The sequence below is a fragment of the Lepidochelys kempii genome, chromosome 22 (genome assembly GCF_965140265.1).
Source record: "Lepidochelys kempii isolate rLepKem1 chromosome 22, rLepKem1.hap2, whole genome shotgun sequence".
In the NCBI taxonomy this organism is placed as follows: Eukaryota; Metazoa; Chordata; order Testudines; family Cheloniidae; genus Lepidochelys; species Lepidochelys kempii.
This window is the reverse complement of record NC_133277.1, coordinates 4,149,086-4,176,246: the sequence shown is the minus strand read 5'-3', so window position 1 is coordinate 4,176,246 and position 27,161 is coordinate 4,149,086. Positions and strand designations below refer to the sequence as shown.

The 27,161-nt window shown below is 51.0% G+C and overlaps 1 protein-coding gene and 1 long non-coding RNA gene across 5 annotated transcripts in view; one reads left to right on the top strand and one right to left on the bottom strand.

The window, feature by feature from the left end:
* Positions 1-27,161, bottom strand: part of ST3GAL4 (ST3 beta-galactoside alpha-2,3-sialyltransferase 4) — a 187,867-nt gene that overhangs the window by 125,848 nt on the left and 34,858 nt on the right. The gene's annotated exons all lie outside the window — the stretch shown is intronic.
* Positions 1,412-3,803, top strand: LOC140901631 (uncharacterized). Its single transcript, XR_012155912.1, has 3 exons — positions 1,412-1,890; positions 3,261-3,305; positions 3,785-3,803. It is a non-coding gene; the product is annotated as an uncharacterized lncRNA (long non-coding RNA).

Genomic DNA, 27,161 nt, shown 5'->3' with positions numbered 1-27,161 from the left:
CAAAGACCTATTTGGACACGCAGCGTGCCCCCTATGGGCCAACGCTGGATGGTTCTTTAGTGGACTGGGCATTTTCCAGGGCTTTGCCCAGCTAGGTTTTCAAGGCCCCAAAAGACAGGCCTTTCCCTCAGCAGCCTATGCCACAGGCTCATACTGTCCCTGTACAGTCAGCGGGCAGGGAAAACTACCACGTGGAACAAGGAGCGTGTGCCAAGGGACCCACTAGCGCCGTAATGCCATTACCCTCCCTCTCCCCTGCCCCTCCGCACAGCAGGCAGGGGGGATGGAGAGGGAAGAAAAGCAAAACCTACAACAAAACCACAGAATGGGAACAATGTGAAGCCACCACTTTTACGTGGCAAGCGCCCAGAGGAGCAGTCACCCAGGAACTCCACTAGTCCGCAGACTCCCACCCTCCTCTCCACAGACAGGGGAGCAGGGCCTGGGTGTGTGGGACATACAAACCCCTCCAAAGAGCAGCCAGGGGAAGGGGGGGCACCACGGATCGGCAATGGGCTACCAACTCCAACAAAACCCAGCCCAGGATTGGCTCTCTTTAGTGCCGGGCAGCTTGGTCCAGGACTCAGGCTCCTAACCACTGTTGACAAAGCCCTGGCTGGGATGATTTAACTGGGGTTAGTCCTGCTTTGAGCTGGGGGTTGGACTAGAGCCTCCTGAGGTCTCTTCCCACCCTGATCTTCTCTGATTCTGTGTTGTAATACACGTAATACTACCACTGCTCTCTCCCACAGCAGGTCTCTGGCCTGAGACACAAATTAAGGGGGCTCAGGACACTGAAAGTACCAGAATTAGACCTCCGGGTCAGGCCCTGACATCCCCAGGATGTCCCCTCTGCAGTCCCATGGCATCCAGACACATTAAAAAAACCCACACAGATAACTCAGCCATTATCGGCAGCCCTGGCACAGAGCCAAGGGAGATACACAGAACTAGTGAGGGCGGGGGCGGGCGGGGGGGGCATCACTGGCAACACCTAACTGCAGCAACCCTCACAACCTGGTGCTTGAAGCCATTTTACAGCAACGGCTAAAACAGAGCAACCAGATGTCCTGATTTTATAGGGACAGTCCCGATTTTCGGGTCTTTTACTTATATTGGCTCCTATTACCCCCCCGCCCCCAGTCCCGATTTTTCACGCTTTGCTGTCTAGTCACCCTGCGCTAAAATCACACCGTGCCCAGCTCAGGGCAGGCCAGGGACTGAGAACTCTCCAGGGGAGACTCCTTGCACAGACCCTTGGAGTTGTGCTTCATGCCTCGCAGCCCCCTCTGCAGGGGAAGGAAACAGCACAGCCTCAAATCTCACCGCTGAAGAATACAGTCCCGGCCAGCATCTGGCCCTCCCTCAGCCATCGGCTGGATCGAGGCCCAATCCTTTCCAAGCAGGAAGGAAGAGAGGGGCCTGGAGTCCTGGGCAGGGAAAACCCAGATGCACACGAAACAAAAGCAGGAAATGCGACTGAACTGAACATGGCTCAGGGAAATAATCTCCTTACCACTGCCACAATTAACCGTTGTTTTATGAGCAGCTTAACTGTCCCTGCCCGGGCTTTAGGCTGTTAAGTTTGGCTCTGAAAAAGGGAGAGAGAGATTTGTAGGCCAAGGCCCAAAACAAACTAAGAATTGGTGACATTTCACATAGAGAAGAGTAAAATAAAGTGGGTTGAAGGAAGCGGGATGAGAGTTCTACCAGGCTCCAGGAATCCAGCTCCGCCACCACTCTGACAAGGAGCAGACAGAGAGCTGTGGATGGAGAAATTTATCGTCCACTGCATTACATGCAAAACCCAGCTGGTAACCACAGGGCCTGGACTGGATCCCCGCTCTGGAGGAGACACGACACCGCTGACAGCGCACGTATTTCAAGCTGGTACGTACATTCTCTGTGGCCTGTCGGGATTCCAAGGGAACCCCAGGATTAGGGGAACCACACACGGCGTGCAAGATCAGGGCCTGGAAGAGCTGAGCACTTCGTTCCAGGTCTTCAGTCAGCAAAAAATGTATATCGCGGGGTTCTGCTCGCAGACCACGAGAGAATGTAAGGGCAAATGCCCAGCTGCTGTAAACAGGAGCAGCTGCACTGAAGTCTGGCGAGCTTTGGTACTTACACAGCCCCCATTACCATAGGGTTGCCAGTTGAAAAGGGACCCTGGTGACTCCGGTCAGCACCGCTGACCAGGCTGTCAAAAGTCCGGTTGGTGGTGCAGATAGGTTCCCTATCCAGCCCTGTGCGACGCCCGGGAAGCTGCTGGCAACTCCCTCTGGCTCCTAGGTGGAGGGACAGCCATGGAGGCTCTGCCCGCTGCCCCTGCCCCCAGCGCCATCTCAGCAGCTCCCATTGGCCAGGAACTATGGCCCCTCAATCTTTACTGTATTTAGCCTCACAACACCCCTGCAAGGTAGGTCCTGGCTATTAACCCCTTTTTACAGCTGGAGAACTCAGGCATGGAGAGACTAAGGGTATGTCTACACAGCAGCTAGACAACCGTGGGGCTGGCCTCCGCTAGCCGACTCAGGCTCGCGGGGCTGTTTCATTGCTGTGTAGACTTCTAGGCTCAGACTGGCGCCCAGGCTCTAGGACACTGCAGGGTGGGAGGGTCCCAGAGTTCGGGCTCCAGCCCAATCCCCGAAGTCTACACAGGAATTAAACAGCCTGGCAGCACCAGCCCTGCAAGCCTGAGTCAGCTAGCATCAGCCAGACGTGGGTTTTTCTTTGCTGCATAGACATACTCTAAGTGGCTTGCCCAAGGTCACACAGAGAGTATGTGACAGAACCCAGGTCTCCTGAATGATCAGTTAGTGCCTTAGCCATTGAACCGACTTCCCTCTTTCGTAATTCAACTGAGCTATACCAGTTTATACTAGCTGGGGGTCTAAGCCACAGAGCTCATGGATAACAAGGAGCTTGCACATTTAGGGATTAAAAGCCTCTGATTTGGAGAGCAGTCAACAGTAGCTTGGGACAACGCTCTAGGGAGTTTATACCCATAATATTTTAGTGGTGAACGAAGATTCCCACCATCTGATGCACTGTTTGAGGTGTCTATGTCAAATGAGCTTAGGAGGGCTCCCTAGGAGAGCTGGGAAAAAATATGATTTTTTTTGCAGTTGTTTCTTTTTAAATTTCTGCAAAAGTTTTCATTTTCCGCTGAAAAACCAAACCATGAACATTTCCGGTTTTGGCTTTAGGGGTTCCTTCCCCTCTCCCCGGTCTCACTCTTTTCTCCCCATCTTTTCCAGTGGCACAATGGAGAAAAGGGAGAAGAAAACACAAACACTTTTCAGGTTTATATATATATATATATATATATATATATATATGTAAATATGTAAAAAAACTTAGTTTTTCAGGGAAAAACCAGAATGTTTCCTTTCTTCGGAAAGAGGCGGCATTATGTTGAAAAATATTTGAGCAAAGCACATCAAGCAGCCCTGGCACCTAGTGGCTGGGTATCCACGCCCTAGCTGGCAGGCTCAACAGGGAGGCCAAGTTATTTGGAGTAAACTCCCCCAGGCAGGAGGGCTTCATTAGGAGCTGCAGATGTGGGTGAGGCGCACTGCAGCCGGGGGGAAGCTTGTCCTGCCACTGCCCGGGCTGTACCACTCCTGGCTATACAGAGGACTTTGGATCTTCAGTGCTTCTTTAGCAATGAACGATGCAAGCTGGCAGGCAGAGTTGTAGGAGAGAGATCTTTATTAGGTATGCCAAGAGGCCAGTGTTACATGCGGAAGCTCTCCCAAAACCTGACCTTTTCTCTTCCCAGTTCCACTCACCACTCTACATTCAGGGCTTCTGAGCCCACACACCGTGGCCAGCACAAAATTCACTTAGAGGACCTGAGAAGCAGCCTGCGGTAGGGCCGTAACCCCAGTAGAAGAGTTTCTCCAGAATACAGAAATCTGATTTACAGCCTGTAAACTCTGGGTGCCCTGCAAGTGACATTTGCACCAACACCACTCGTGCTGGGAGGTGGCATAAAAAGGTGAGGGTGAGGGAGAGAGATGGGAGGGTTGGAGAAGTAGGTTGGGCATTTGTGATAACGCACGGCCTTGCCCGGTCTCCAGTGTGCGACGCTGCTCTGCAACCGGAGGGGACATGAGAAGATGCTGCACACCCCTCTTCCACCTGCACCTTTCTCCCGAAGCCTGACATGTTTTCCCAGGTTCATCCTTCAGGAGGCATTCTTGTGGTTGGTGTTTTTCTTAACAACAAAACCACAGAATGGGAACAATGTGAAGCCACCACTTTTACGTGGCAAGCGCCCAGAGGAGCAGTCACCCAGGAACTCCACTAGTCCGCAGACTCCCACCCTCCTCTCCACAGACAGGGGAGCAGGGCCTGGGTGTGTGGGACATACAAACCCCTCCAAAGAGCAGCCAGGGGAAGGGGGGGCACCACGGATCGGCAATGGGATCTAAGATCTTAAGGATCTAGCGGACCCTGCAGCCTAACCCATAGTCACACAACTATGTGCATTCAACACAGCCAAAAAGCCTCATTTCACACCCCTCACCTTAGCGCAGACAAGACAACACAGGATGCTTTGACCTCCATGCAAGCAAGGCCAGTTCACAGCTCCAAAGGAAGGAGTATGTGAGTTCTGCTCTGCTCTGCTCCATGGACGGGATTTGCCAGCTGCACAGAACAAACCTGAATGAAGATGATAAATCTTCTCAAGAGGTGGGGTGGAGGGGAGGAGCTTGCACAGATTAGAATCATGTGGGGTCTTCGCAGTCGAGAACTGGTGGAATGAGAAGTGAAACAGAGACTGACCCAAAAGGGGAAGCCAGTGAGTATCTGGGGGGAGAGAGCTGGGCGGAGGAAGAGGCTGCTTCCTGGCCTAGCAACACAGGAGAGGAGAACCTAAGCTGGGGTCTCTGTTGCCTTGTGCCCCCTGAACCAGAGGGACCATCTATTGAGTTCTCTTCCCCCACCAACAATACTTCTTTGTCCTCCCATATAACACCGCCTTTCCAGCGATCTCTACATAGAGACTGGCCCAAGGTCACACAGCAGAGCAGTGGCAGGATCCCTGGCTCCCAATCCCTCTTGCTCTAGCCACTAGGTAGCCTTCCACCAGCTGCTGCCTGGACAGCAGAATGAGCAGAACACGAGAAGCGGGCTCAGAGGGTATTTTCACCTGCAGGGACTGATGCCCCCGTGGCATCCAGAGAACAGGCACAGCACGGCTCACTTCCCCCACTCACTGCTCCCTAGTGCCATAAGTCATTGCCCTGGAGGGACCGTCCGTAGCGGGAGAGAGGATTCAGATGCCATTTCCCCCTTGGTCTCCCTGCTGAGCGGTCCCCATTAGTGCCACAGATACCTGTCCTCAGGGAGCCAGAATCCCAGCTATGAGATGCTTGAGGGCATCTGCTCACCACTAGCCTGAGCTAGATTTGAACCCCTAGCCTGCAGTAGGGGTCAGAAGACTACCCCAGACTGGGGCTCAGGCAGGGTCTCATCTGCGGGCTTCACCAGCAGGTCGTAATGAGGGTGTGAGGGAGTGGATGTGCCACTGGCAGCAACAGCGGCCCCCGCCCCCCCCCCATGACCTCCCTTCCTCTCCTGCCACGGCAGGTACTGGGCCTGGTGCCAGAGCCCCACGGACATTATGAACGAGACCAACACCAGCGGGAGAGCATGAAGAGCTGGGCAGGTGCCAGCAACGTTCTGGCCTGAATGCATCCCATGAAGTGAGCTGTAGCTCACGAAAGCTTATGGGTTAGTCTCTAAGGTGCCACAAGTCCTCCTGTTCTTTTTGCGGATACAGACTGACCCGGCTGCTGCTCTGAAACCTGTCATTCTGGCCTTGCGTGCCATGGAGCTGGAGGGAGCAGCTGGCACAGAGGCTGCTGTAACCTTAGCTCCACAGGCAGGAAGCCCCACGCTCCGTTCGTCAGGCCGAGTAGGTAGGGCCCAGGGAAGGGAATCTGGCTGCGCTCAGAGGGAGTCAAGAGAGCTCAGACACTCCATACTGCTTAGGTCAGGCCCCATATGACTGTACTGCCAGCCCTACGCGTTGATAAATCATGAATCAAGGGTCTTCCCGCACAAACCTTGACATTGGCTTAAAGAGCATGAGATTTTAAAGTGTATTTATACATTTGAGGGTTTCCATTTGCCTGCTGCTTTTTGAGCCTTTGTGGGTCACATTTCTCTAGCTTTTCTCTGCAACCACAAGGGTTAGAGATTGTTTTCCTTTTCTTTTAAAAAGCAAACTCACGATCACACGACTCCAGAAGCAGGAGCATTCCAAGAAAAAAAAAGAAAAAAAGCCTTCAACTAGTGTGAAACTCACTCTCAAATTGTGAGAGCTGGCAACAATGAACTAAACACACACACAAAGCATCCTGGTTTTCCACACCATGACCCATGTTCCAGGAAATTTTCAGGGCACCTGAGAAGTCCTGTTTTTCATTTCAAGCAACATTCTTTCAAGACGCACTGCTATGCCTAACAAAAAGCTTTCTGTGCTTACCAGGAGCAAACAGTCCAATGCCATGACGGTTCAGTAGGAGAACAGTATTTAGAGAGAAGAGACTAAGCAAATGAACAAAGATTAGAGCTGGTTGGAAAACGGGCTTTTCCTCCATTGAAAATTTTGAGGTTTTAGGGAGGAAAAAAGTAATAACTAAAATACTCAATTCAGAAATGTCATCCCCGTCCTCATGGGAGTCTCCTCTAGAGACTGGGCAGCATGCTTGAATTACATCTCCCATGATGCACCACAGCCTACCCTCTAGGCAGGGCATCATGGCAGTCACTTGGCCAAGGTGCATCCTGGGAAAAGAAGTCCAGCTGGGGCCCAGCCCACAGAAGAGAACGGGAGCATGAGGCATCTGAACTGCAACTCCCATGAAGCACCACAGCAGTGTTTCAGAAACTAAATATTTGGGCTTTGGGATGAAAATTGAGAATTTTTTGGCTTTCAGACATTCCATTTTTGACCCCCGCAAAAGTTCCCTTTAGAAAGCAGACGTTTGTCACAACAGAAATGCATTTAGTCAAAAACCCAATTTTCCATCAATAAAAGTTTTGATGGACAGTTTTCAGCCAGCTCCAGCATATAGGCACAGTCAAAGCTGTTCTTTTGCTGGGAGTCAATGCTGGAGGCATTCAGTGTTTTATGCTGAATTCATTCAGAAAACTGTCGGGAGGACAACTTGCACTTGGAACAGCTAGGCCTCCTGCCTGCCGAGTGTCACATGAATAATCTGTAGCAGAGCTGGAAACTAAATCCAGATCCCCTGGCTCCCAGTCCAGTGCCTTAACCACAAGACCCTCCTGTCTCACTACATAATATGTGAAATTCCACTTTCCAACGGCCATTTAGCTGTTCCCATTGTGACATTCAGAGGAGGACACTGTTCCACTGGTTAGGGCACTAGCCTACAAATTGGAAGATGCAGGCTCAGTTCCTTGTTCTGTCAATGACTCCCTGTGTGACTTTAGACAAGTCACCGAATCTCTCTGTTCCCCATCTGTACAATAGGGACAACAGCCCGGCCCTACCTCCCAGGGATCTTGTGAAGATAAATACAGTAAAGATTATGTAAAACGCTACTAGGATGAGGGCCGTTGGGTTGACTTGGAATTCAGGAATTCCTCAACAAAACAGTCTGTCAGAAAAGGACTAACTTGTTGAAAACAGAACTTTTTGCAGTTTTGACAACACTTTCTTCAGCGAGGTTTCTCAAATCCAGTAAGGAATTAAGGTCTAAACCAGGGAGAGACCACCTCAGAATAGCCAATAGCCTGGTGGTTTGGGCATTCACGTGGGATATCCAGGTTCAGATCCCTACTCTGCCCAATTTGGAGCAGGGACCTAACCTGGGTCTCCTATGTAGTAGGTGAGTAGCCCAACCACTAGGTTTCCTGGGGGTGAATCTGTCTCTCTCTTGCTCGCTCGCTCTCTCTCTCCTGATGCAAAACAGGAAATGTTTCAAAATGTCAAATGTTGCAGGACTGTAACACAGGTTTCTGCCTAATTGTACACAGAATCATAGAATATCAGGGTTGGAAGGGACCTCAGGAGGTCATCTAGTCCAACCCCCTGCTCAAAGCAGGACCGATCCCCAATTAAATCATCCCAGCCAAGGCTTTCTCAAGCCTGACCTTAAAAACTTCTAAGGAAGGAGATTCCACCACCTCCCTAGATAACGCATTCCAGTGTTTCACCACCCTCCTAGTGAAAAAGTTTTTCCTAATATCCAACCTAAATCTCCCCCACCGCAACTTGAGACCATTACTCCTTGTTCTGTCATCTGCCACCACTGAGAACAGTCTAGAGCCATCCTCTTTGGAACCCCCTTTCAGGTAGTTGAAAACAGCTATCAAATCCCCCCTCATTCTTCTCTTCTGCAGACTAAACATCCCCAGCTCCCTCAGCCTCTCCTCATAAGTCATGTGTTCCAGTCCCCTAATCATTTTTGTTGCCCTCCACTGGCCTCTTTCCAATTTTTCCACATGCTTCTTGTAGTGTGGGGCCCAAAACTCCAGGATGAGGCCTCACCAGTGTCGAATAGAGGGGAACGATCACGTCCCTCGATCTGCTGGCAATGCCCCTACTTATACATCCCAAAATGCCATTGGCCCTCTTGGCAACAAGGGCACACTGTTGACTCATATCCAGCTTCTCGTCCACTGCAACCCCTAGGTCTTTTTCTACAGAACTGCTGCCTAGCCATTCGGTCCCTAGTCTGTAGTGGTGCATTAGATTCTTCCGTCCTCCATCCTCCAGATCATTTATGAAGATATTGAACAAAACCTACCCCAGGACCGACCCTTGGGGCACTCCACTTGATACCAGCTGCCAACTAGACATGGAGCCATTGATTACTACCCGCTGAGCCCGACGATCTAGCCAACTTTCTATCCACCTTATAGTCCATTCATCCAGCCCATACTTCTTTAACTTGCTGACAAGAATACTGTGGGAGACAGTGTCAAAAGCTTTGCTAAAGTCAAGGAACAACACGTCCACTGCTTTCCCTTCATCCACGGAACCAGTTATCTCATCATAGAAGGCAATTAGATTAATCAGGCATGACTTGCCCTTGGTGAATCCATGCTGACTGTTCCTGATCACTTTCCACTCCTCCAAGTGCTTCAGAATTGATTCCTTGAGGACCCGCTCCATGATTTTTCCAGGGACTGAGGTGAGGCTGACTGGCCTGTAGTTCCCAGGATCCTCCTCCTTCCCTTTTTTAAAGATGGGCACTACATTAGCCTTTTTCCAGTCGTCCGGGGCTTCCCCCGATTGCCATGAGTTTTCAAAGATAATGGCCAATGGCTCTGCAATCACATCCACCAACTCCTTTAGCACTCTCTGATGGAACGCATCCGGCCCCATGGACTTGTGCATGTCCAGCTTTTCTGAATAGTCCCGAACCACTTCTTTCTCCACAGAGGGCTGCTCACCTCCTCCCCATGCTGTGCTGCCCAGTGCAGTAGTCTGGGAGCTGACCTTGTTCGTGAAGACAGAGGCAAAAAAAGCATTGAGTACATTAGCTTTTTCCACATCCTCTGTCACTAGGTTGCCTCCCTCATTCAGTAAGGGGCCCACACTTTCCTTGACTTTCTTCTTGTTGCTAACATACCTGAAGAAACCCTTCTTGTTACTCTTAACATCTCTTGCTAGCTGCAACTCCAGGTGTGATTTGGCCTTCCTGATCTCACTCCTGCATGCCCGAGCAATATTTTTATACTCATCCCTAGTCATTTGTCCAATCTTCCACTTCTTGTAAGCTTCTTTTTTGTGGTTAAGATCAGCAAGGATTTCACTGTTAAGCCAAGCTGGTTGCCTGCCATATTTACTATTCTTTCTACACTTCGGGATGGTTTGTCCCCGTAACCTCAATAAGGATTCTTTAAAATACAGCCAGCTCTCCTGGACTCCTTTCCCCCTCATGTTATTCTCCTAGGGGATCTTGCCCATCAGTTCCCTGAGGGCGTCAAAGTCTGCTTTTCTGAAGTCCAGGGTCCGTATTCTGCTGCTTCCCTTTCTTCCTTGTGTCAGGATCCTGAACTCGACCAACTCGACATAAAAGCGTAAACTAGATTTCTAGGCCCTAGACTCTTCATGGTATTTTCCCATCCTCGCTGGTGGAATACCCATCCCCACCCCAATTAGATCACACCAAAGCTTCAAAGCATGTGTGTCTCAATCTCCAGTCTCCTCCTCACCCCCAAACAAACCTCTGCACAGGCTGTTAAATTGCTTAATCTCGTTTATGTGAAATAAGAGACAGAGTAACACCCCCTGCTGATTACATTCATGAGAACTCTCGCAATGAAATCGATTTCACGGCACGGCACCGCATTAACTCCCTTGTGGTGCCAGCATAGGCCACTTGGGAGGTCAGCATGTGAAAGGGTGACAGAGGCTATACAGTGCAGAGGAGGATTTGGGAGACACGGGGGTAGAGCAGGCCAGTAGACTGCAGACAGGTCCAGGCTCCCTCTGTACCTCAGTTTCTCCACACAGATAATATTTGCCTTCCACACATAGCTACTGAGCGGCTTAATTCATGCTCGCCTATGAAGCGCTTTCAGATCTTTTCGAGGAAGCAGACAGGAGAAGTATTCTACCCGCAAACCGAATTCAGTTTATTGGTGCTAAGTACCCAGACAGCAGATTGCTGAATCCAAGGTGGTCCCTGGCAGAGCTGCCATCCTAAACAGATTTTGGAAGCACAGACCTAAGCCTACAGTGTTCGGATCTAGTCACGCCCTTCGCAAAGATGTTAAGGGATCTTATATTTGTACAAACACAGAATGGCGCATGGCAGCCAGAGCAGTTGGGTAGTTCTTACTGGCCACACTGATTAGACCTTTTTAAAATCTTAAATGCTACCTACGGCATTGTACTCAGAGCAGCTAGCCTGACTTACCTCCCACCTGTCCTACCACTAGTGTGGGTATGTCTATCCGAGCTAGAAACAACACCTCCAGTGTAGAATACCCTTAGATCCAGGGTGAGGGAGCCAGAATCTACTCCTTCTTGAACATTATCAGAAGAGTTCCGACCCATCACACCCATGAAAACCCACTGAAGGCACCGAGGGTGGCACCAGAATCACTGAAGTCAACGGAAGAAGTTAAAAACAGAGGGCTGCTTGAGAGTCCCTGAGAGCGCTGCAGGACTGACAGTGGAAAGTTCTTCACTTGTAAACTGAGCACAGCTGCATCGGGAGATACAACCACTACAAAGCCACAATGCCACCTTTAGCAGAGCCACACTTTAATGCTCACTGTATCATTGAGCTCTGCTCTGGTCAGGTCTAAATCACACAAGGTTTGCAATGCCAGCAGTCACTAGTTGTCTGTCTACTCTACAGCTCCCCCTATTGTTCTCCTCAGTGGAGGGGCATGGATGCTACAGCAATAGTGGGAGATTTTCCCCAAAAGGATCTGGGGAGACAAAGCTGTAGCATTCCTGGTTCCTCAGTCAGAGCTGGAGGAGGGGGCATAATGCAAAAATAAATAAGACCTTTCTGGTCTCTTAACACCACCTCTCTCACCCTGGGGGAAGGCTGCCATGATTAGCGCGTAGGACAGTTTCCCACAAAGTGCAATGTGAGCTGGGTAAGGAGTAATCCAGTCATAAGAGTTTGCAATTTTGAGCACTTTTCCTCCCCAAGGATTTCAGGGGCACTTTAGAGGAGGGATATCTGCCACCACTGGAATGCAGCCTCCTCTGGGGTGGAGCACAGCAGCTCGTTAAACAGTGCCCAGCAACCAGAATAAAAAATAAACAACAGAAAATGAGTTCACTGAAATTTTCCAGAGGAAAAAATGTCACTTTCAATTAAGTTTCTCATGTTAACATTTTGAAACAAAATGAAACATTCCATGTCCAAGTGTTGATTCAAACCAAAACATTTCCGTTCAAATTGACATTCTGACATTGCTGAACTCGGAATTTTTTGTTCCACAAGAAGGCCAGGGCACTGAGGCTACCCTGGCCTGGACTTTAAAGATCCCATGTGTGGCCAAGACTCCTGTTTTATGGCTTTGGAAGGAACCTCCAAAAATAAATAAACCAGCAGATTCCTTAGGGGGTTCTGCACAAGGAGTGTAAAGGTACTGCCTCTAACCCCTTCACCACAGCTCCTCCCCGCCCCAGCAGGGGAGGTAAAAAAAAACAGAGGAGAAACAGCACCTCCAGTAGGTTTATCCTAGTTTCCTTCCTGCCTACTGTCTGTCCCACCTTGTTTGCTGCACCGAAGAGGGCTGACTGATGCAGTCAGATCAGGAGCCAAAGCCCCAGCTTGTGGACAGAAGGTACTTCTGCAGCTGGTGCCACGGGGTGGGAATCTCAGCACAACTCACTTTCACAGCCCTGGTTCACCTTCCCTGATTCTCTGCCAGTCCCCTCAAAGCGCCACACCGGCTGCTCTGCTGAGGTCGTCTCATCTGTGCCACTCTGATCTCCGTCATTCACACCCCAGCATTCCTCCTACGTTCACACTGCACTCTGCCCTCAGGGGATGCTGGGGCTCTACAGAGAACAGCACGGACACATCAAGAGTCACCAGCCTCTCTGGTGAAGGGATTGGGTTCCAGGAATGGCTGTGAGCACACGTGCACAGGAGGGGTATGTACCACCGATCCTGTGCCCACAGCATCTAGATACCACACCACAGAGCTCAGGGAGGCTGCATGCATGAGGAAAGAGACCAGATGCCAAGGGACATTTACTCTCTTTCCCCAGGTGCTTCCACCCTACTGGGGAGAAAGCAGGCCAGGCCGAGCAGAATGCTACAGCCTGGCTATTACAGCAGGACACCTGGGTTCTTTTCCTGGCCATCCCAGTGGCTCATTGTGTGACCTTGGGCCTGATTTCCAGAAGTGCTGACTACCCAAAGCAGCCTTCCGACAGGAGCTGTGGGTGCTCAATGTCCCTGGAAAGCAGGCCATGCACGTGTCTGCCTCAGTTTCCCCAGCTGTCAAATGCAGGCACAGATGCTTCTCCATCTCAAAAGCACCTTACAGAAGTTCTTCAGGCAACGCGAGCCCAGGTTAGTAGAACAATGACCAAAATAAATAAATAAATAAATAAAGCTGCCCCCCGATATTTTATTTTTAAGGTGAATTTAGTGCTGGTGAAAGGTGTTCCATTGACAGACCTGGCCTTGAACTCCTCTCCTTAGCCTCAGGACGGGTACGGCAGCAGGGGAAGTTCCCACCACAGCTCCCTACCAATGCACCTCGGTCTCCTTTTAAAGTGAGATCCCTGCACCAGAAGGAGTTCAGCCTCCATGGCCCATTCATTCCTGGAGGGAGCCTTTGCTGAGACTCCATCAGTACCAATGGGGATGGTGGCTTGTGGGGCATGGACACCAGGCTATGAGAGATTGATGCTGGTGACTGGCTCAGAGGTTTGCCATGCAGTGTATGCAATGGTCCAGTTTATCCTGACGTAGTTCCAGGGGCTGGCTTTACTGCAGTTACTGGATGTGACTGCAGCTCGTGCAGACATCCCTGGGTTAGCTTCAGTCTAGCTAGCTCGGGTCTTGGAGCAGTGAAGTCACAGCAGAGAGGGCTAGCTCCGCGAATGTTACCCAGGGATCCAGGCAGGTTTGTACCACGGCTTCGCTGCTTGGGGACCCAATGTAAAGCTAGCTCGGGCATGTCAGGTAGTCAGATGCCCTGACTGCAGTGTAGACAAACTGGTGCAGAAATACTACACCAATCCAGAGGCTCGAAGGCATCACGCTCGGTATAAGCTACAGGCCTGGAGCTGGGACTTGAAGCTGTAGGAACATACAGTGAGCATCCACACCTCACTTCACGTGCGGCACCTCCACCAAGTATCGGCCTCTTCCAGCCTTTGCTTGCAACTACTCACAGCTGGAGTGATTTCTTTCTAAATCCCACTGAGGACCCACAGGCCCAGCAGTTGGTTGGGACTGGGAAGTGCAGGAACCTAGCTCTGGGCAGACCCTCATCGTACAGGGCCTTCACAGACAGAGAACGCCCAGCCTCTTCCTCGCCAGGCCGTGGGACGCTTGGGTGCTTACGCGTACATCACTGACCTCCACCAGTCTCTCTCCCCCTTCAGCGGCCTGAACCGAGCATAAGTCCGGAGATTACTGACACCTGACGGGGGAGGGCTGCGTAAATAGCCTACTAACGGTTAAGGTCACAAGCTGCATTCTCCAGTGCTGCATGCACGTGGTCAGCAGCGGTGCACATGGGGGTTCGTGTCCATGCCCGCCCCCCACCGATAGTTATAATGCAGCAGCTGACACCCACAGCAAGAGGCCCTTTTCCCTCTTGTGGCCTGGAGTTGGACCCTGGGCACTAGCTGCCTACAATTACTCCTTTCTCCCCTTCATGGCTGCGAAAACACACCCTCAGCCCTCTCCCAGATCCCTGGCAAACAGCTGTCTTTTGCAGCCTGGAAGGTCAGCAAACTTCGACCCAAAGGGAAGAGCAAAGTCCAGAGTCCCAAGCCCTCACAGAGAACACTTTGCCAGCCACCCCTTCTTTTATAACGAGGGGGATCGAATTGAGCGCCCCAGCAGGCTCGTAGTATGGAAGAGAGAGAGAGAGAGGCAATCCCTCCAGTGAGCTGGCCTCCGCACTTTACAAAGGAGGCAGGCAGTGTTATCCTCATTTACAAAAGGGGAAACTGAGGTACGGGGAGTAAAGTGATATGCCCAAGGTCAACCAGCAAGATAGTGGCAGAGCTGGGAATCGCACCTAGATTGCCTGAGTCCCAGTCCACTGCTCTATCCCCTAAGCAACATTGTACTGTAAAAGCAGGGCAGTCAACTCACTTGAGTGCAACACCGGTTAATTCACCATCAGCCTGATTGGGAGGGTGAGCAGGACACACACTTTGTCCTGATCCTAAGAGGATCGGGCATGGGGAAGCTAGAAAGGGAGGGAACAGAGAAGGAGAAGGAGAAGAGCAGGGGGAGACAAAAAGGCATATAGAGGGCAGGCAAATCGACACAGGATAGATCAGCAAAGTGCCTTAGCCCTGGTCTACACTAGGACTTTAGGTCGAATTTAGCAGCGTTAAATCGATTTAAACCTGCACCCGTCCACACAATGAAGCCCTTTATTTCGACTTAAAGGGCTCTTAAAATCGATTTCCTTACTCCACCCCTGACAAGTGGATTAGCGCTTAAATCGACGTTGCCGGCTCGAATTTGGGGTACTGTGGACACAATTCGATGGTATTGGCCTCCGGGAGCTATCCCAGAGTGCTCCATTCTGACCGCTCTGGACAGCACTCTCAACTCAGATGCACTGGCCAGGTAGACAGGAAAAGAACCGCGAACTTTTGAATCTCATTTAATGTTTGGCCAGCGTGGCAAGCTGCAGGTGACCATGCAGAGCTCATCAGCACAGGTGACCATGATGGAGTCCCAGAATCGCAAAAGAGCTCCAGCATGGACCGAACAGGAGGTACGGGATCTGATCGCTGTTTGGGGAGAGGAATCCGTGCTATCAGAACTCCGTTCCAGTTTTCGAAATGCCAAAACCTTTGTGAAAATCTCCCAGGGCATGAAGGACAGAGGCCATAACAGGGACCCGAAGCAGTGCCGCGTGAAACTGAAGGAGCTGAGGCAAGCCTACCAGAAAACCAGAGAGGCGAACAGCCGCTCTGGGTCAGAGCCCCAAACATGCCGCTTCTATGATGAGCTGCATGCCATTTTAGGGGGTTCAGCCACCACTACCCCAGCCATGTTGTTTGACTCCTTCAATGGAGATGGAGGCAATACGGAAGTAGGTTTTGGGGACGAAGAAGATGATGATGAGGAGGAGGTTGTAGATAGCTCACAGCAAGCAAGCGGAGAAACCGGTTTTCCCGACAGCCAGGAACTGTTTCTCACCCTAGACCTGGAGCCAGTACCCCCCGAACCCACCCAAGGCTGCCTCCTGGACCCAGCAGGCGGAGAAGGAACCTCTGGTGAGTGTACCTTTTAAAATGCTATACATGGTTTAAAAGCAAGCATGTGAAAGCATTACTTTGCCCTGGCATTTGCGGTTCTCCTAGATGTAGTCCTAAAGCCTTTGCAAAAGGTTTCTGGGGAGGGCAGCCTTATTTCGTCCTTCATGGTAGGACACTTTACCACTCCAGGCCAGTAACACATACTCGGGAATCACTGTAGAACAAAGCATTGCAGTGTATGTTTGCTGGCATTCAACCAAAATCCGTTCTTTATCTCTCTGTGTTATCCTCAGGAGAGTGAGATATAATTCATGGTCACCTGGTTGAAATAGAGTGCTTTTCTTCAGGGGACACTCAGAGGAGCCCATTCCTGCTGGGCTGTTTGCCTGTGGCTGAACAGAAATGTTCTCCGCTGTTAGCCACAGGGAGGGGGGAAGGTTGAGGGGGTAGTCACGCGGTGGGAGGAGGCAAAATGCGACCTTGTAACGAAAGCATATGTGCTATGTATGTAATGTTAACAGCAAGGTTTACCCTGAAAAAGAGTGTAGCGACTGTTTTATAAAATGTGTCTTTTTAAATACCGCTGTCCCTTTTTTTTTCTCCACCAGCTGCATGTGTTTCAATGATCACAGGATCTTCTCCTTCCCAGAGGCTAGTGAAGCTTAGAAAGAAAAAAAAAAACGCACTCGCGATGAAATGTTCTCTGAGCTCATGCCGTCCTCCCACACTGACAGAGCACAGACGAATGCGTGGAGGCAAATAATGCCAGAGTGCAGGAAAGCACAAAATGACCGGGAGGAGAGGTGGCGGGCTGAAGAGAGTAAGTGGCGGGCTGAAGAGAGGGCTGAAGCTCAAATATGGCGGCAGCGTGATGAGAGGAGGCAGGATTCAATGCTGAGGCTGCTGCAGGACCAAACCAGTATGCTCCAGTGTATGGTTGAGCTGCAGCAAAGGCAGCTGGAGCACAGACTGCCACTGCTGCCCCTCTGTAACCAACCGCCCTCCTCCCCAAGTTCCATAGCCTCCACACCCAGACACCCAAGAACGCGGTGTGGGGGCCACCGGCCAACCAGCCACTCCACCACAGAGGATTGCCCAAAAAAAAGAAGGCTGTCATTCAATAAATTTTAAAGTTGTAAACTTTTAAAGTGCTGTGCTTAAAGTGCTGTGTGGCATTTTCCTTCCCTCCTCCACCACCCCTCCTGGGATACCTTGGTAGTCATCTCCCTATTTGTGTGATGAATGAATAACGAAAGCATGACTGTGAAGCAGCAATGACTTTATTGCCTCTGCAAGCAATGATTAAAGGGAGGAGGGGAGGGTGGTTAGCTTACAGGGAAGTAGAGTGAACTAAGGGGCGGGGGGTTTCATCAAGGAGAAACAAACAGAACTTTCACACCGTAGCCTGGCCAGTCATGAAACTGGTTTTCAAAGCTTCTCTGATGCGTACCGCGCCCTCCTGTGCTCTTCTAACCGCCCTGGTGTCTGGCTGCGCGTAACCAGCAGCTAGGCGATTTGCCTCAACCTCCCACCCCGCCATAAACGTCTCCCCCTTACTCTCACAGATATTGTGGAGCACACAGCAAGCAGTAATAACAGTGGGAATATTGGTTTCGCTGAGGTCTAAGCGAGTCAGTAAACTGCGCCAGCGCGCCTTTAAACATCCAAATGCACATTCTACCACCATTCTGCACTTGCTCAGCCTGTAGTTGAACAGCTCCTGACTACTGTCCAGGCTGCCTGTGTACGGCTTCATGAGCCATGGCATTAAGGGGTAGGCTGGGTCCCCAAGGATACATATAGGCATTTCAACATCCCCAACAGTTATTTTCTGGTCTGGGAATAAAGTCCCTTCTTGCAGCTTTTGAAACAGACCAGAGTTCCTGAAGATGCGAGCGTCATGTACCTTTCCCGGCCATCCCACGTTGATGTTGGTGAAACGTCCCTTGTGATCCACCAGAGCTTGCAGCACTATCGAAAAGTACCCCTTGCGGTTTATGTACTCGCCGGCTTGGTGCTCCGGTGCCAAGATAGGGATATGGGTTCCGTCTATAGCCCCACCACAGTTAGAGAATCCCATTGCAGCAAAGCCATCCACTATGACCTGCACATTTCCCAGGGTCACTACCCTTGATATCAGCAGATCTTTGATTGCGCTGGCTACTTGCATCACAGCAGCCCCCACAGTAGATTTGCCCACTCCAAATTGATTCCCAACTGACCGGTAGCTGTCTGGCGTTGCAAGCTTCCACAGGGCTATCGCCACTCGCTTCTCAACTGTGAGGGCTGCTCTCATCTTGGTATTCATGCGCTTCAGGGCAGGGGAAAGCAAGTCACAAAGTTCCATGAAAGTGCCCCTACGCATGCGAAAGTTTCGCAGCCACTGGGAATCGTCCCAGACCTGCAACACTATGCGGTCCCACCAGTCTGTGCTTGTTTCCCGAGCCCAGAATCGGCATTCCACAGCATGAACCTGCCCCATTAGCACCATGATGCATGCATTGGCAGGGCCCATGCTTTCAGAGAAATCTGTGTCCATGTCCTGATCACTCACGGGACTGCGCTGACGTCGCCTCCTCGCCCGGTATCGCGTTGCCATGTTCTGGTGCTGCATATACTGCTGGATAATGCGTGTGGTGGTTAATGTGCTCCTAATTGCCAAAGTGAGCTGAGCGGCCTCCATGCTTGCCTTGGTATGGCGTCTGCACAGAAAAAAGGCGCGGAAGGATTGTCTGCCGTTGCTCTGACGGAGGGAGGGGCGACTGACAACACGGCTTACAGGGTTGGCTTCAGGGAGCTAAAATCAACAAAGGGTGTGCCTGTACATCAAGGAGTATTTCAGGCAGGACTGCACGGAGGGTTCCAATAAGAAATGGTGCGCCTAAGTTATCGTTGTTATTGGAACAAGGAGGTTAGCCTGGCCTCTGATTGATACATGGCTAGATTTACCTCGCTGCACCTTCTCTGTGAGTGACTGCAGTGTGATCTAGACAAGGGAGGAGGCAAATGAGTACAAAACAAATCTGGTCTATTTCTTGTTCTGACCCACTCCATCTATCTTTTACATCTTTGGCTGGCAGCAGACGGTGCAGAAGGACTGCTAGCCATCTTCATCTCTTGCCTGCCTGGCAGAAGATGGTACAGTACGACTGCTAGCCATCTTCATCTCTTGCCTGCCTGGCAGAAGATGGTACAGTACGACTGCTAGCAGTCCGTATCACCTGCCCGCTCACCATAAGACGGTTCAATAGGACTGCAGGACTAAAGAGAATGACCTGGTCAAGTCACTCCAAATTTAGTCCCTGCGCCCATATCTGCCCAGGCACCCCCAGCCGACGTGGCCAGGAGCACCTCGGACACGACGAGGACTACTACCAATCATATTGCACCGTCTGCTGCCAGAAGGCAATGGGTTGCTGCTACTGTGCAGCAAAGCCGTACCGCGTCTGCCAGCACCCAGGAGACATAGGGTGACGGTTACCTGAGCTGGCTCCATGCTTGCCGTGGTATGGCGTCTGCACAGGTAACTCAGGAAAAAAGGCGCGAAATGATTGTCTGCCCTTGCTTTCACGGAGGGAGGGAGGGAACGGGGGCCTGACGACACGTACCCAGAACCACCCGCGACAATGTTTTAGCCCCATCAGAGTGCTCCATTGTGACTGCTCTGGACAGCACTCTCAGATGCCCGATTGTTTGCCATTGCTCTGACGCTGGGAGGGGCGCTTACAGGGTTGGCTTCAGGGAGCTAAAATCAACAAAGGGGATGGCTTTACATCAAGGAGTATTTCAGGCAGGACTTCACGGAGGGTTCCAATAAGAAATGGTGCACCTAAGTTATTGTCCTTATTGGAACAAGAAGGTTAGCCTGGCCTCTGATTGATACATGGCTAGATTTACCTCGCTGCACCTTCTCTGTAAGTGACTGCAGTGAGATCTAGAAGAATGAGTCCCCTAGACAGGAGAGGTGGGGAAGCAAATGAGTACAAAACAAATCTGGTCTATTTCTTGTTTTGATCCACTCCATCTATCTTTTACATCTTTGGCTGGCAGCAGACGGTGCAGAAGGACTGCATGCCATCCACATCTCATGGCTGCTCGGCAGAAGATGGTACAGTACGACTGCTAGCAGTCCGTATCGCCTGCCCGCTCACCATAAGACGGTTCAATAGGACTGACTGCAGGACTAAAGAGAATGACCTGATCAAGTCACTCCAAATTTAGTCCCTGCGCCCATGTCTGCCCAGGCGCTCCTGATCGACCTCACAGAGGCGACCAGGAGCACCTCAGACATGACGATGACGGCTACCAGTCGTACTGTACCATCTGCTGCCACAAGGCAAGGGGTTGCTGCTACTGTGCAGCAAAGCCGTACCGCGTCTGCCAGCACCCAGGAGACATAGGGTGACGGTTACCTGAGCGGGCTCCATGCTTGCCATGGTATGGCGTCTGCACAGGTAACTCAGGAAAAAAGGCGCGAAATGATTGTCTGCCCTTGCTTTCACGGGGGGAGGGAGGGAATGGGGGCCTGACGATATGTACCCAGAACCACCCGCGACAATGTTTTAGCCCCATCAGGCATTGGGATCTCAACCCAGAATTCCAATGGGCAGCGGAGACTGCGGGAACTGTGGGATAGCCACCCACAGTGCAACACTCCGGAAGTCGACGCTTGCCTCGGTACTGTGGAAGCGCTCCGCCGAGTTAATGCACTTAATGCACTTAGAGCATTTTCTGTGGGGACACACACACACTCGAATATATAAAACCGATTTCTAAAAAACCGACTTCTATAAATTCGACCTAATTTCGTAGTGTAGACATACCCTTAGACAGAGGGTTTTAGCAGGAGGAGGGGAAAGCCAAGAGGAAAGGTCTCAGGGAAATTAAACCAAGTGAAACATGCCAAGAGTATTACCAAAGACAACATGCATTGAGATACAGAATAGAGCCAGCAGCAGGAAGGGTGGTTTGGAATTTTACAGACAGATGGTTTCCTCCAGCACTTCCACTCTGTTTTCACAAGGATTTGATTTCCCAAACAGACAGGGAAAGGGCCATCCCTCCCCTCCCACTCCAATCCCTTTTGGATGCTGCAGACCCAGTCTTGACAATCCCATGATTTTATCATGAATCTCGCGATATTTGGTGTTCCGCTGCTTAAAGCCCCCTGCTGGAGACAAGCAAAGATGGGGAAATTGCAGTTTTCGTTTAATAAATAAATAAAATCTACCCCACGTGGCTGCAGAGAACAGCTTCAAAATGTGATGCTTAAGGGCTAAAAAAACCAGAGGTTTTAAAAATCTCCTGACTTGGGGCTCATTCCTTTTCTGACTTCCCCTGGCTATCTTTCCCTGCCCTGCTTCGCTCCTTCCCTCTCCCCATCCTCTACCATCCACCTGACTGAAGACAAGAGGTCTAGGAGAACCCAAGCTCTCCCATCTGACATCTGGCACGACCTCCAGATTTGAGCAACACCATACAAAAAGCAGTTATGGCTTTGGATGAGGCAAACCTGCAAGATGACAGGCCAGAATGGCCCGGCGGAGGTCTGCAACCTCAAAATACCACCAAGCCTTTGGGATTTCACAGAGCAGGTGTGCAGAACCATGCCCAGCTAAGCAGGCATGCAGCAGACACATTGCCTAAGACACCCAGCAGCAAGAAAACCGAGATTTGCAACAGCAGCTTCAAATATCCCCTGCACGGGTGAAGAGAAAAGCCCAGCATTGAGAGCTACAGAATTAGCCTTTATTTAAAGCACAGGGGATACTGCTTCCCTAGCAGGCCCTGCTGAACCACTGTGGTACTCGCTCTCCAGTGCTGGGAGGATTTGCCATAGCTCTTCAATCCAGCAGACACGGCAGCTTTCACTCCCAGCCCCGGGGACGGCAGTGCGTTTCCTCCATTTATTTATTCCTTTTTAAAAGGTTTAATGTCTTCCCACAGTGATGCTCTGGCAGAGAGGCTCCTGGCTTACAGCTAAAGGGCCAGCACTCTGCTTGCAGGCAGTCACAGCCAGGGCAGACAGAAGTGGGAGAAAGGAGGGGACAACGGTACTTGGGCCCTGAACTCAGGACCCCCCAAAACATCTATAACTGGGGTGAAATGGCAGGAGGTGGAGCCCCAGCGAACATGGATTTATCGGGGCACCAAATTTCTTTTGACTGGCCTGCCAGCATCAATGGCACAAAACCAGGTCTCTCCTGAACAGAAACACAGCAATAAATTCACAGTACGGAAGCATCGGGGGTGCCCTAGGATAGCCCATAAACCCCAACTGATTTTGTTTGGGAGGGGGCCCAGCCTCGACTTCCACTCCTGGATTTGTTTGTCCCACCTTTTTTGGGGACAAGCAAAAGTCTCTCCTAAATCAAAGGAGCTGACAGGCATGCTCTGCCCGCTGGTCCCAAGTCTGTGTGATAAAAAAACCCACTGCACCGCCACGGCTGGTTCAGATCAGCTGAGCAGGGCTCCCGGGGCGTGGGCTGCAGAGTCAAGGAGCGCTCTCCCATTCCACAGAGGAGGAAATCCAAGCCAGGGGAGCGCCACAACTTCCCCGACACCACACAGAGCGCTTATGTCAACGCTGGGATTAGGCCTCGGGGCTGCCTCTCACCTCACCTCATCCACCTGCCAAAGCTCACCAAGTGGGCGGATAAGACAGTTCTGGGCACAGCCCCTGTGACTTTGGCTGAAGAGGCCATTCCAGGCTGTATGCAGGCATAAAGCCCAGGGACTCGCCCGGCTGATGGAGAAGCACAAGTGGAACAGGGCTGCACTACAGAGGCTGCAGCAGCTTCCCCTCAGTATATACTTCCTTCCAAGAGTAACTGTTAAAGGGCACAGGCGAAACAAGGAAAGCGAGGTAATAACTTCTGCTGGGGAGCGAGACAAGCTTTTGAGCTTACACAGAGCTCATCTCCAGGTCTAGGAGAAGTAGAGCAGGTCTACACTTAAAACGCTGTCGCACTTAACTAGAGATCATAGAATCATAGAATATCAGGGTTGGAAGGGACCCCAGAAGGTCATCTAGTCCAACCCCCTGCTCGAAGCAGGACCAATTCCCAGTTAAATCATCCCAGCCAGGGCTTTGTCAAGCCTGACCTTAAAAACCTCTAAGGAAGGAGATTCTACCACCTCCCTAGGTAACGCATTCCAGTGTTTCACCACCCTCTTAGTGAAAAAGTTTTTCCTAATATCCAATCTAAACCTCCCCCACTGCAACTTGAGACCATTACTCCTCGTTCTGTCATCTGCTACCATTGAGAACAGTCTAGAGCCATCCTCTTTGGAACCCCCTTTCAGGTAGTTGAAAGCAGCTATCAAATCCCCCCTCATTCTTCTCTTCTGCAGGCTAAACAATCCCAGCTCCCTCAGCCTCTCCTCATAACTCATGTGTTCCAGTCCCCTAATCATTTTTGTTGCCCTTCGCTGGACTCTCTCCAATTTATCCACATCCTTCTTGAAGTGTGGAGCCCAAAACTGGACACAGTACTCCAGATGAGGCCTCACCAATGTCGAATAGAGGGGAACGATCACGTCCCTCGATCTGCTCGCTATGCCCCTACTTATACATCCCAAAATGCCATTGGCCTTCTTGGCAACAAGGGCACACTGCAGACTCATATCCAGCTTCTCGTCCACTGTCACCCCTAGGTCCTTTTCCGCAGAACTGCTGCCTAGCCATTCGGTCCCTAGTCTGTAGCTGTGCATTGGGTTCTTTCGTCCTAAGTGCAGGACCCTGCACTTATCCTTATTGAACCTCATCAGATTTCTTTTGGCCCAATCCTACAATTTGTCTAGGTCCTTCTGTATCCTATCCCTCCCCTCCAGCGTATCTACCACTCCTCCCAGTTTAGTATCATCCGCAAATTTGCTGAGAGTGCAATCCACACCATCCTCCAGATCATTTATGAAGATATTGAACAAAACCGGCCCCGGAACCGACCCTTGGGGTACTCCACTTGATACCGGCTGCCAACTAGACATGGAGCCATTGATCACTACCCGTTGAGCCCGACAATCTAGCCAGCTTTCTACCCACCTTATAGTGCATTCATCCAGCCCATACTTCCTTAACTTGCTGATAAGAATACTGTGGGAGACCGTGTCAAAAGCTTTACTAAAGTCAAGAAACAATACATCCACTGCTTTCCCTTCATCCACAGAATCAGTAATCTCATCATAAAAGGCGATTAGATTAGTCAGGCATGACCTTCCCTTGGTGAATCCATGCTGGCTGTTCCTGATCACTTTCCTCTCATGCAAGTGCTTCAGGATTGATTCTTTGAGGACCTGCTCCATGATTTTTCCAGGGACTGAGGTGAGGCTGACTGGCCTGTAGTTCCCAGGATCCTCCTTCTTCCCTTTTTTAAAGATTGGCACTACATTAGCCTTTTTCCAGTCATCCGGGACTTCCCCGGTTCGCCACGAGTTTTCAAGATAATGGCCAATGGCTCTGCAATCACAGCTGCCAATTCCTTCAGCACTCTCGGATGCAACTCGTCCGGCCCCATGGACTTGTGCACGTCCAGCTTTTCTAAATAGTCCCTAACCACCTCTATCTCCACAGAGGGCTGGCCATCTCTTCCCCATTTTGTGATGCCCAGCGCAGCAGTCTGGGAGCTGACCTTGTTAGTGAAAACAGAGGCAAAAAAAGCATTGAGTACATTAGCTTTTTCCACATCCTCTGTCACTAGGTTGCCTCCCTCATTCAGTAAGGGGCCCACACATTCCTTGGCTTTCTTCTTGTTGCCAACATACCTGAAGAAACCCTTCTTGTTACTCTTGACATCTCTGGCTAGCTGCAGCTCCAGGTGCGATTTGGCCCTCCTGATATCATTCCTACATGCCCGAGCAATATTTTTATACTCTTCCCTGGTCATATGTCCAACCTTCCACTTCTTGTAAGCTTCTTTTTTATGTTTAAGATCCGCTAGGATTTCACCATTAAGCCAAGCTGGTCGCCTGCCATATTTACTATTCTTTCGACTCATTGGGATGGTTTGTCCCTGTAACCTCAACAGGGATTCCTTGAAATACAGCCAGCTCTCCTGGACTCCTTTCCCCTTCAAGTTAGTCCCCCAGGGGATCCTGGCCATCCGTTCCGAGGGAGTCGAAGTCTGCTTTCCTGAAGTCCAGGGTCCGTATCCTGCTGCTTACCTTTCTTCCCTGCGTCAGGGTCCTGAACTCAACCAACTCATGGTCACTGCCTCCCAGATTCCCATCCACTTTTGCTTCCCCCACTAATTCTACCCGGTTTGTGAGCAGCAGGTCAAGAAAAGCGCCCCCCCTAGTTGGCTCCTCTAGCACTTGCGCCAGGAAATTGTCCCCTACGCTTTCCAAAAACTTCCTGGATTGTCTATGCACCGCTGTATTGCTCTCCCAGCAGATATCAGGAAAATTAAAGTCACCCATGAGAATCAGGGCATGCGATCTAGTAGCTTCTGTGAGCTGCTGGAAGAAAGCCTCATCTACCTCATCCCCCTGGTGTTCCTCTGCCAACGGCAGAGCTTCTCCCGTCAGCATAATTAATCCACCTCCCTGAAAACCAGTAGCTATGACTCGGCGCTGTCTACACAGCGGGGTTAGGTTGGTATTACTACGTTGCTCCTGGGTGTGGATTTTCACACCCCTGAGCGATGTAGTTATACCGCGCTAGGTCCGTAGTGTAGACCAGGCCATGCTAACTACAAGGTGGAAGTTTGGAACAGATTGTTTTGCACAGGAGTCGGCAATCTTTGAGAAGTGGCGTGCCAAGTCTTCATTTATTTACTGTAATTTAAGGTTTCGCTTGCCAGTAATATATTTTACATTTACAGGGGCGGCAGACAAAACCCCAGACGGGCAGGAGGCTGAGCCGCTCAGCCCGCTGCCGGTCTGGGGTTCTGTCCGCCGGCCCCTGCCAGCCGGGGTCCCGGCCGCCAGCCCCGCTCAGCCCGGGGTTCCGTCCATCCAGGCCGGCAGCGGGCTGAGTGGGGCCGGCAGCCGGGACCCCGGCTGGCAGCAGAGTGCCACTAAAATCAGCTTGGGTACCACCTTCGGCACGTGTGCCGACCTCTGGTTTAGCATAAGGAGTTGACATGTTGTAAGAGACTAATCAAGGTGAAAGGGGCAGTTAGCACCACTGCAGTGGTAGGACAAAGGAGGGTTAGTGGGTTATAGATTGCTGCACTGAGCCATAAATCCAGCCAGGACAACCCATGTAGGCTCAGCTGGGCTAGCTCAGTAAAAATAGCAGGGTAGCCGTGGCAGCCCAGGTGAGCCAGCTGAGTGCACACCTAGCGTCCCGGGCAGGACTGTACTCTGGTAGCGAGCTTAGGCCACCACGTCTGCATTGCTCCCTTCAGTGAGCTTGCTCAAAGCTAGCGTGGGCATGCCGCCACGCCCTGCCCTCACCCCTTGAGAGGCAGCCCCAGAAGCTGCAGTTTCTATCTTCACTGCCCTTATCTGTCCCCTTTTGTCTGTGTCTTGCTTTGTCTTCAAGGAAGCAGGACTGGACTTCAAGAAGACCTCCAGACTGTCTCAACTCCCCTCTTTTCTTTCCCCCCAACAGGACGGTTATTACAGCTCCCTCTGGGTCGAGGGAAAGGGCGCCTTGCTGAATACTTCACATGGCAAATGCTTTACCTCTTCCTCCTTTTTCTTTATCTTTATGAAAGGCTGAAGAGATTTTTAACGGCGATTGTTTGTCATGGGACTAAGCAGGCCAAGGTCTCTGTACCTGAAACCCTGAACAGAAAAGGGAAACCCAGTCCCATTTAAAATGAAGCACTGGACACCAGGGGATAGAGTGGGGGTCGGGGTTAGATTTAGGTCCACTAAGGAGCAACTAGTCACAGCCTGTTGTTACGGCAGACAGTGCTCCTCCTGTTCCAAGGTCATTTTCTTAGCCTACAAGCAAGTTTTGACTCTTGGGAAGACGTGCTATGGTAGTTCTGACTTTTGCAAGGTCTTGGTGTAGAGGCAGCTTGGGGAGAGGAGAAGCTGTGTGAGCAGCAGGAGAGTTCACTCGCTGTCTGGGGCTCTGATTAAAGTCAAACCCTGAGCCACAGCTGCTCCCTGGGAAGTGGGCCCTGGCGCAGAGATTCCTGGCAGCAGGGTCTGCCCTGCATGTTGGTTGACCACCTCATTCCGGGACTGGTGCTTTATTCACACACATACAAGCTACATCTATATATACTCCCAGATTCCACGTCACTGATTTCTCCTCCACCAGCTGCAAGGC